Source organism: Triticum urartu, chromosome 5A (genome assembly GCF_056163025.1).
Source record: "Triticum urartu cultivar PI428250 chromosome 5A, HENAU_Tu73, whole genome shotgun sequence".
Lineage (NCBI taxonomy): Eukaryota > Viridiplantae > Streptophyta > Magnoliopsida > Poales > Poaceae > Triticum > Triticum urartu.
In genome coordinates this window covers 362,145,371-362,155,613 of record NC_141877.1, presented here as the reverse complement: position 1 = coordinate 362,155,613, position 10,243 = coordinate 362,145,371, and positions in this window count along the sequence as shown.

Below are 10,243 nucleotides of genomic sequence, written 5' to 3'. Positions count from 1 at the left end.
TCAAGTGTCTTTTCCTTAGACCATGAGATCATGTAACTCCCGGATACCGTAGGAGTGCTTTGGGTGTACCAAACATCACAACGTAACTGGGTGACTATAAAGGTATACTACGGGTATCTCCGAAAGTGTCTGTTGGGTTGACACGGATCAAGACTGGGATTTGTCGCTCCGTATGACGGAGAGGTATCACTGGGCCCACTCGGTAATACATCATCATTATGAGCTCAAAGTGACCAAGTGTCTGGTCACGGGATCATGCATTACGGTACGAGTAAAGTGACTTGCCGGTAACGAGATTGAGCAAGGTATTGGGATACCGACGATCGAATCTCGGGCAAGTAGCATACCGATTGACAAAGGGAATTGTATACGGGGTTGCTTGAATCCTCGACATCGTGGTTCATCCGATGAGATCATCGAGGAGCATGTGGGAGCCAACATGGGTATCCAGATCCCGCTGTTGGTTATTGACCGGAGAGCGATCTTGGTCATGTCTACATGTCTCCCGAACCCGTAGGGTCTACACACTTAAGGTTCAGTGACGCTAGGGTTGTAGGGATATGTATATGCAGTAACCCGAATGTTGTTCGGAGTCCCGGATGAGATCCCGGACATCACGAGAAGTTCCGGAATGGTCCGGAGGTAAAGAATTATATATAGGAAGTGCTATTTCGGCCATCGGGACAAGTTTCGGGGTCATCGGTATTGTACCGGGACCACCGGAAAGGTCCCGGGGGTCCACCGGGTGGGGCCACCTGCCCCGGGGGGCCACATGGGCTGTAGGGGTGTGCGCCTTGGCCTATATGGGCCAAGGGCACCAGCCCCAAGAGGCCCATGTGCCAAGAGATAAGGAAATGAAGAGTCCTAAAAGGGGAAGGCACCTCCTAGGTGCCTTGGGGAGGAGGGATTCCTCCCTTGGCTGCCGTCCCCCTAGGAGATTGCATCTCCTAGGGCCGGCGCCCCCCCTAGGCTCCCTATATATAGTGGAGGAAGGAGGGCCTCTCACCCGACACCTTTGGTGCCTCCCTCTCCCTCTCCAATACATCCTCCTCCTCCATAGAGCTTGGCGAAGCCCTGCCGGAGTACTGCAGCTCCATCACCACCACGCCGTCGTGCTGCTGCTGGAGCCATCTTCCTCAACCTCTCCTTCCCCCTTGTTGGATCAAGAAGGAGGAGACGTTACGCTGACCGTACGTGTGTTGAACGCGGAGGTGCCGTCCGTTCGGCGCTAGGATCTCCGGTGATTTGGATCACGTCGAGTACGCCTTCCTCATCCCCGTTCTTTGAACGCTTCCGCGCGTGATCTACAAAGGTATGTAGATGCAATCCGATTACTCGTTGCTAGATGAACTCCTAGATGGATCTTGGTGAAACCGTAGGAAAATTTTTGTTTTCTGCAACGTTCCCCAACAGATACCTGCCACGAGCCTCAATATTCATCGGACCACATACATCAGTATGTATGATTTCCAACAAATCTGTTGCTCGCTCCATTGTTCCGAAGAACGGAGTCTTAGTCATCTTGCCCATGAGGCATGGTTCGCAAGCATCAACTGATTCATAGTCAAGTGATTCCAAAATCCCATCAGCATGGATTTTCTTCATGCGCTTTACACCAATATGACCTAAACGGCAGTGCCATAAATAAATTGCACCATCATTATTAACTTTACATCTTTTGGTTTCAATATTATGAATATGTGTATCACTACGATTGAGATCCAACAAACCATTTTCATTGGGTGTGTAACCATATAAGGTTTTATTCATGTAAACAGAACAATAATTTATTCTCTTACTTAAATGAATAACCGTATTGCAATAAACATGATCAAATCATATTCATGCTCAACGCAAACACCAAATAACACTTATTTAGGTTCAACACTAATCCCAAAAGTATAGGGAGTGTGTGATGATGATCATATCAATCTTGGAACCACTTCCAACACACATCGTCACTTCACCCTTAACTAGTCTATGTTCATTCTGCAACTCCTGTTTCGAGTTACTACTCTTAGCAACTGAACCAGTATCAAATACCGAGGGATTTCTACGAACACTAGTAAAATACACATCAATAATCTGTATATCAAATATACCTTTGTTCACTTTGCCATCCTTCTTATCCGCCAAATACTTGGGGCAGTTCCGCTTCCAGTGACCAGTCCCTTTGCAGTAGAAGCACTTAGTCTCAGGGTTAGGACCAGACTTGGGCTTCTTCACTTGAGCAGCAACTTGCTTGCCGTTCTTCTTGAAGTTCCCCTTCTTCCCTTTGCCCTTTTCTTGAAACTAGTGGTCTTGTCTACCATCAACACTTGATATTTTTCTTGATTTCTACCTTCGTCGATTTCAGCATTACGAAGAGCTTGGGAATCGTTTCCGTTATCCCTTGCATATCATAGTTCATCACGAAGTTCTACTAACTTGGTGATGGTGACTAGAGAATTCTGTCAATCACTATTTTATCTGGAAGATTAACTCCCACTTGATTCAAGCGATTGTAGTACCCAGACAATCTGAGCACATGCTCACTGCTTGAGCTATTCTCCTCCATCTTTTAGCTATAGAACTTGTTGCAGACTTCATATCTCTCAACTCGGGTATTTGCTTGAAATATTAACTTCAACTCCTGGAACATCTCATATGGTCCATGATGTTCAAAACGTCTTTGAAGTCCCGATTCTAAGCCGTCTAAGCATGGTGCACTAAACTATCAAGTAGTCATCATATTGAGCTAGCCAAATGTTCATAACATCTGCATCTGCTCCTGCAATAGGTTTGTCACCTAGCGGTGCATCAAAGACATAATTCTTCTGTGCAGCAATGAGGATAAACCTCAGATCACGGATCCAATCCGCATCATTGCTACTAACATCTTTCAACTTAGTTTTCTCTAGGAACATATCAAAAATAAAATAGGGGAGCTAAACGCGAGCTATTGATCTACAACATAGATATGCTAATACTACCAGGACTAAGTTCATGATAAATTAAAGTTCAATTAATCATATTACTTAAGAACTCCCACTTAGATAGACATCCCTCTAATCCTCTAAGTGATCACATGATCCAAATCAACTAAACCATGTCCGATCATCATGTGAGATGGAGTAGTTTCAATGGTGAACATCACTATGTTGATCATATCTACTATATGATTCACGCTCGACCTTTCAGTCTCCGTGTTCCGAGGCCATATCTGTTATATGCTAGGCTCGTCAAGTTTAACCTGAGTATTCCGCGTGTGCAACTGTTTTGCACCCGTTGTATTTGAACGTAGAGGCTATCACACCCGATCATCATGTGGTGTCTCAGCACAAAGAACTTTTGCAACGGTGCATACTCAGAGAGAACACTTCTACTTTGATAATTTAGTGAGGGATCATCTTATAATGCTACCGTCAATCAAAGCAAGATAAGATGCATAAAAGATAAACATCACATGCAATCAATATAAGTGATATGATATGGCCATCATCATCTTGTACTTGTGATCTCCATCTCCGAAGTACCGTCATGATCACCATCGTCACCGGCGCGACACCTTGATCTCCATCGTAGCATCGTTGTCGTCTCGCCAATCTTATGCTTCCACAACTACCGCTACCGCTTAGTGATAAAGTAAAGCATTACAGCGCGATTACATTGCATACAATAAAGCGACAATCATATGGCTCCTGCTAGTTGCCGATAACTCGGTTACAAATCATGATCATCTCATACAATAAAATTTAGCATCATGTCTTGACCATATCACATCACAACATGCCCTGCAAAAACAAGTTAGACGTCCTCTACTTTGTTGTTGCAAGTGTTACGTGGCTGCTACGGGCTTAGCAAGAACCGTTCTTACCTACGCATCAAAACCACAACGATAGTTTGTCAAGTTGGTGCTGTTTTAACCTTCACAAGGACCGGGCGTAGCCACACTCGGTTCAACTAAAGTTGGAGAAACTGACATCCGCCAGCCACCTGTGTGCAAAGCACGTCGGTAGAACCAGTCTCACGTAAGCGTACGCGTAATGTCGGTCCGGGCCGCTTCATCCAACAATACCGCCGAACCAAAGTATGACATGCTGGTAAGCAGTATGACTTATATCGCCCACAACTCACTTGTGTTCTACTCGTGCATAACATCAACGCATAAAACCTGGCTCTGATACCACTGTTGGGGAACGTAGTAATTTCAAAAAATTTCCTACGCACACGCAAGATCATGGTGATGCATAGCAACGAGAGAGGAGAGTGTTTTCTACGTACCCTCGTAGACCGAAAGCGGAAGCGTTAGCACAACGCGGTTGATGTAGTCGTACGTCTTCACGGCCCGACCGATCAAGCACCGAAACTACGGCACCTCCGAGTTCTAGCACATGTTCAGCTCGATGACAATCCTCGGACTCCGATCCAGCAGAATGTCGGGGAAGAGTTCCGTCAGCACGACGGCGTGGTGATGATCTTGATGTTCTACCGTCACAGGGCTTCGCCTAAGCACCGCTACAATATTATCGAGGATTATGGTGGAAGGGGGCACCGCACACGGCTAAGAGATCAATGATCAATTGTTGTGTCTTTGGGGTGCCCCCTGCACCCGTATATAAAGGAGCAAGGGAGGAGGAGGCCGGCCCTAGGAGGGGGCGCGCCAAGTGTGGAGTCCTACTAGGACTCCCTAGTCCTAGTAGGATTCCACCTCCCATATGGAATAGGAAAAGAGGAAGGGAAAAGGAGAAGGAAGGGGGCACCCCCCTTCCCTAGTCCAATTCGGACCAGACCAAGGGGAGGGGTGCGGCCACCCTTGAGGCCCTTTTCCTTCTTTCCCGTATGGCCCAATAAGGCCCAATACGTATTCCCGTAACTCTCCGGTACTCCGAAAAATACCCGAATCACTCGGAACCTTTCCGATGTCCGAATATAGTCGTCCAATATATCGATCTTTACGTCTCGACCATTTCGAGACTCCTCATCATGTCCCCGATCTCATCCGGGACTCCGAACTCCTTCGGTACATCAAAAATCATAAACTCATAATATAACTGTCATCAAAACCTTAAGCGTGCGGACCCTACGGGTTCGAGAACAATGTAGACATGACCGAGACACGTCTCCGGTCAATAACCAATAGCGGAACCTGGATGGTCATATTGGCTCCCACATATTCTACGAAGATCTTTATCGGTCAGACCGCATAACAACATACGTTGTTCCCTTTGTCATCGGTATGTTACTTGCCCGAGATTCGATCGTCGGTATCTCAATACCTAGTTCAATCTCATTACCGGCAAGTCTCTTTACTCGTTCTGTAATACATCGAACTGCAACTAACTCATTAGTTGCAATGCTTGCAAGGCTTAAGTGATGTGCATTACCAAGAGGGCCCAGAGATACCTCTCCGACAGTCGGATTGACAAATCCTAATCTCGAAATACGCCAACCCAACAAGTATCTTCGGAGACACCTGTAGAGCACCTTTATAATCACCCAGTTATGTTGTGACGTTTGGTAGCACACAAAGTGTTCCTCCGGTAAACGGGAGTTGCATAATCTCATAGTCATAGGAACATGTATAAGTTATGAAGAAAGCAATAGCAACAAACTAAACGATCAAGTGCTATGCTAATGGAATGGGTCAAGTCAATCACATCATTCTCCTAATGATGTGATCCCGTTAATCAAATGACAACTCATGTCTATGGTTAGGAAACATAACCATCTTTGATCAACGAGCTAGTCAAGTAGAGGCATACTAGTGACACTCTGTTTGTCTATGTATTCACACATGTATTATGTTTCCAGTTAATACAATTCTAGCATGAATAATAAACATTTATCATGATATAAGGAAATAAATAATAACTTTATCATTGCCTCTAGGGAATATTTCCTTCACCTTTGTCATCGGTATGTTACTTGCCCGAGATTTGATCGTTGGTATCTTTATACCTAGTTCAATCTCGTTACCGGCAAGTCTCTTTACTCGTTCCGTAATACATAATTCCGCAACTAACTCATTAGTCACATTGCATGCAAGGCTTCTTATGATGTGCATTACCGAGAGGGCCCAGAGATACCTCTCCGATACTCAGAGTGACAGATCCTAATCTCGATCTATGCCAACCCAATAAACACCTTCAGAGATACCTGTAGAGCATCTTTATAATCACCCAGTTACGTTGTCATGTTTGATAACACACAAGGTATTCCTCCGGTGTCCGGGAGTTGCATAATCTCATAGTCAAAGGACTATGTATATGACATGAAGAAAGCAATAGCAATAAAACTGAATGATCAATATGCTAAGCTAACGGATGGGTCTTGTCCATCACATCATTCTCCTAATGATGTGATCCCATTCATCAAATGACAACACATGTCCATGGCTAGGAACTTAACCATCTTTGATTAACGAACTAGTCTAGTAGAGGCTTACTAGGGACGCGATGTTTTGTCTATGTATTCACACATGTACCAAGTTTCCGGTTAATACAATAGCATGAATAATAAACATTTATCATGATATAAGGAAATATAAAATAACAACTTTATTATTGCCTCTAGGGTATATTTCCTTCAGTCTCCCACTTGCACTAGAGACAATAATCTAGTTCACATCGACATGTGATTAACAACAATAGTTCACATCGCCATGTGATTAACACCCATAGTTCACATCGCCATGTGATTAACACCCATAGTTCACATCGCCATGTGACCAACACCCAAAGGGTTTACTAGAGTCAATAATCTAGTTCACATCGCCATGTGATTAATACCCAAAGAGTACTAAGGTGTGATCATGTTTTGCTTGTGAGAGAAGTTTAGTCAACGGGTCTGCCACATTCACATCTGTATGTATTTTGCAAATTTCTATGTCTACAATTTTCTTGATGGAGCTACTTTAGCTAATTGCTCCCACATTCAATATGTATCTAGATTGAGACTTAGAGTCATCTAGATCAATGTCAAAGTTTGCATCGACGTAACTCTTTACGACGAATTCTTTATCACCTCCATAACCGAGAAACATTTCCTTAGTCCTCTTTAAGGTAACTAAGGATAATTTTGACCGCTGTCCAGTGTTCTATTCCTAGATCACTATTGTACCCCCTTGCCAAACTCATGGCAAGGCACACAATATTTCTGGTACACAGCATGACATACTTTATAGAACCTATGGCTGAGTCATAGGGAATGATTTTCATCCTCTTTCTATCTTATGCCGTGGTCGGGCTTTGAGTCTTACTCAACTTCACACCTTGCAACATAGTCAAGAACCCTTTCTTTGACTGATCCATTTTTAAGGTATGTGCTTTGTGGAAGTCCTATTAAGCATTTTGATCTATCTCTATAGATCTTGATTCCCAATATATAAGCAGCTTCACCGAGGTCTTTCATTGAAAAACTTTTATTCAAGTATCCTTTTATGCTATCCAGAAATTCTATAGCATTTCCAATCAACAATATGTCATCCACATATAATATTAGAAATGTTATAGATCTCCCACTCACTTGCTTGTAAATACAGGCTTCTCTGAAAGTCTGTATAAAACCATATGCTTTGATCACCTCATCAAAGCATATATTCCAACTCCGAGATGCTTGCACCAGTCCATAGATGGATTGCAAGAGCTTGCACACTTTGTTAGCACCTTTAGGATAGACAAAACCTTCTAGTTGCATCATATACAACTGAAGGAAATATGCCCTAGAGGCAATAATAAAGTTGTTATTTATATTTCCTTATATCATGATAAATGTTTATAATTCATGCTAGAATTGTATTAACCTGAGACCTAACACATGTGTGAATACATAGACAAACAAAGTGTCACTAGTATGCCTCTACTTGACTAGCTCGTTGAATCAATGATGGTTATGTTTCCTAACCATAGACATGAGTTGTCATTTAATTAACGGGATCACATCATTAGAGAATGATGTGATTGACTTGACCCATCCGTTAGCTTAGCACGATGATCGTTTAGTTTGTTGCTATTGCTTTATCCATAACTTATACATGTTCCTATGACTATGATATCATGCAACTCTCGAATACCGGAGGAACACTTAGTGTGCTATCAAATGTCACAATGTAACTGGGTGACTATAAAGATGCTCTACGCGTGTCTCCGATGGTGTTTGTTGAGTTGGCATAGATCGAGATTAGGATTTGTCACTCCGTATATCGGAGAGGTATCTCTGGGCCCTCTCGGTAATGCACATCACTATAAGCCTTGCAAGAAATGTGACTAATGATTTAGTTGCGGGATGATGCATTACGGAACGAGTAAAGAGACTTGTCGGTAACGAGATTGAACTAGGTATTGAGATACCGACGATCGAATCTCGGGCAAGTAACATACCGATGACAAAGGGAACAACGTATGTTGTTATGCGGTCTGACCGATAAAAGATCTTCGTAGAATATGTAGGAGCCAATATGAGCATCCAGGTTCCGCTATGGTTATTGACCGGAGACGTGTCTCGGTCATGTCTACATAGTTATCGAACCCGTAGGGTCCGCACGCTTAACGTTCGGTGACGATCGGTATTATGAGTTTATGTGTTTTGACGTACCGAAGATAGTTCGAAGTCCCAGATGTGATCACGGACATAACGAGGAGTCTCAAAATAGTCGAGACATAAAGATTGATATATTGGATGGCTATATTCGGAAGCCGGATGAGTTCCATGGGTCACCGGATAATTATCGGAGTGTCGAGGGGTTATCGGAACCCCCGGGGGATCTAATGGGCCAACACGGGCCTTGTGAGATAGAGAGGAGGGGGCCTTAGGGATGGCCGCCCTCCTTGAGGAGTCCGAATTGGACAAGGAGGGGGGCGGCACCCCCTCTTTCCCTCCCTCTCTCCCTCTCCTTCCTACCCCCTTCCTCCTCCTAGTTGGACTAGGAAAGGGGGAGTCCTACTCCTACTAGGAGGAGGACTCCTCCCCTCCTTGGCGTGCCCCAGGGGCCGGCCGGCCTCCCCCTTGCTCCTTTAAATACGGGGGCAGGGGGCACCCTAGACACACAAGTTGATCATTGATCTCTTAGCCCTGTGCGGTGCCCCCTCCACCACAATCCACCTCGATCATATTGTCGTAGTGCTTAGGCGAAGCCCTGCGCCGGTAGCTTCATCATCACCGTCATCACGCCGTCGTGCTGATGTAGCTCTCCCTCGACACTCAGCTGGATTGAGAGTTCGTGGGACGTCACCGAGCCAAAACGTGTGCATATCGCGGAGGTGCCATACTTTCGGTACTAGGATCGGCCAGATCCTGAAGACGTACGACTACATCAACCGTGTTGTCATAACACTTCCGCTTACGGTCTACGAGGGTACGTGGACAATACTCTTCCCCTCTCGTTGCTATGCATCACCATGATAGATCTTGCGTGTGCGTAAGAATTTTTTTGAAATTACTGCGTTCCCCAACAGTGGCATCCGAGCTAGGTCTATGCGTAGATGTTATATGCACGAGTAGACACACAAAGGAGTTGTGGGCATGGGTATACATATATTGCTTGCCTTCACTAGTTGATTCTTGATTCAGCGGTATTGTTGGATGAAGCGGCTCAGACCGACATTACACGTATGCTTACACGAGACTGGTTCTACCGACATGCTTCGCACACACGTGGCTAGTGGGTGTCAGTTTCTCCAACTTTAGTTGAATCGGATTTAATGAACAGGGTTCTTTCTGAAGATCAAAAAGCAATCACTATACCACGTTGTGGTTTTTGATGCGTAGGTAAGAACGGTTCTTGCTCAGCCCTTAGCAGCCACGTAAAACTTGCAACAACAAAGTAGAGGACGTCTAACTTGTTTTTGCAGGGCATGTTGTGATGTGATGTGGTCAAGACATGATGCTAAATTTTATTATATGAGATGATCATGTTTTGTAACACAGTTATCAGCAATTGGCAGGAGCCATATGGTTGTCGCTTTATTGTATGAAATGCTATCACCATGTAATTACTTCACATTTTCACCAAGCGGTAGCGATAGTCGTAGTAGCAATAGTTGGAGAGACGACAACGATGCTTCGATGGAGATCAAGGTGTCAAGCCGGTGACGATAGTGATCATGACGGTGCTTTGGAGATGGAGATCAAAGGCACAAGATGATGATGGCCATATCATATCACTTATATTGATTGCATGTGATGTTTATCCTTTATGCATCTTATTTTGCTTAGTTCGGCGGTAGCATTATAAGATGATCTCTCACTAAATTTCAAGGTATAA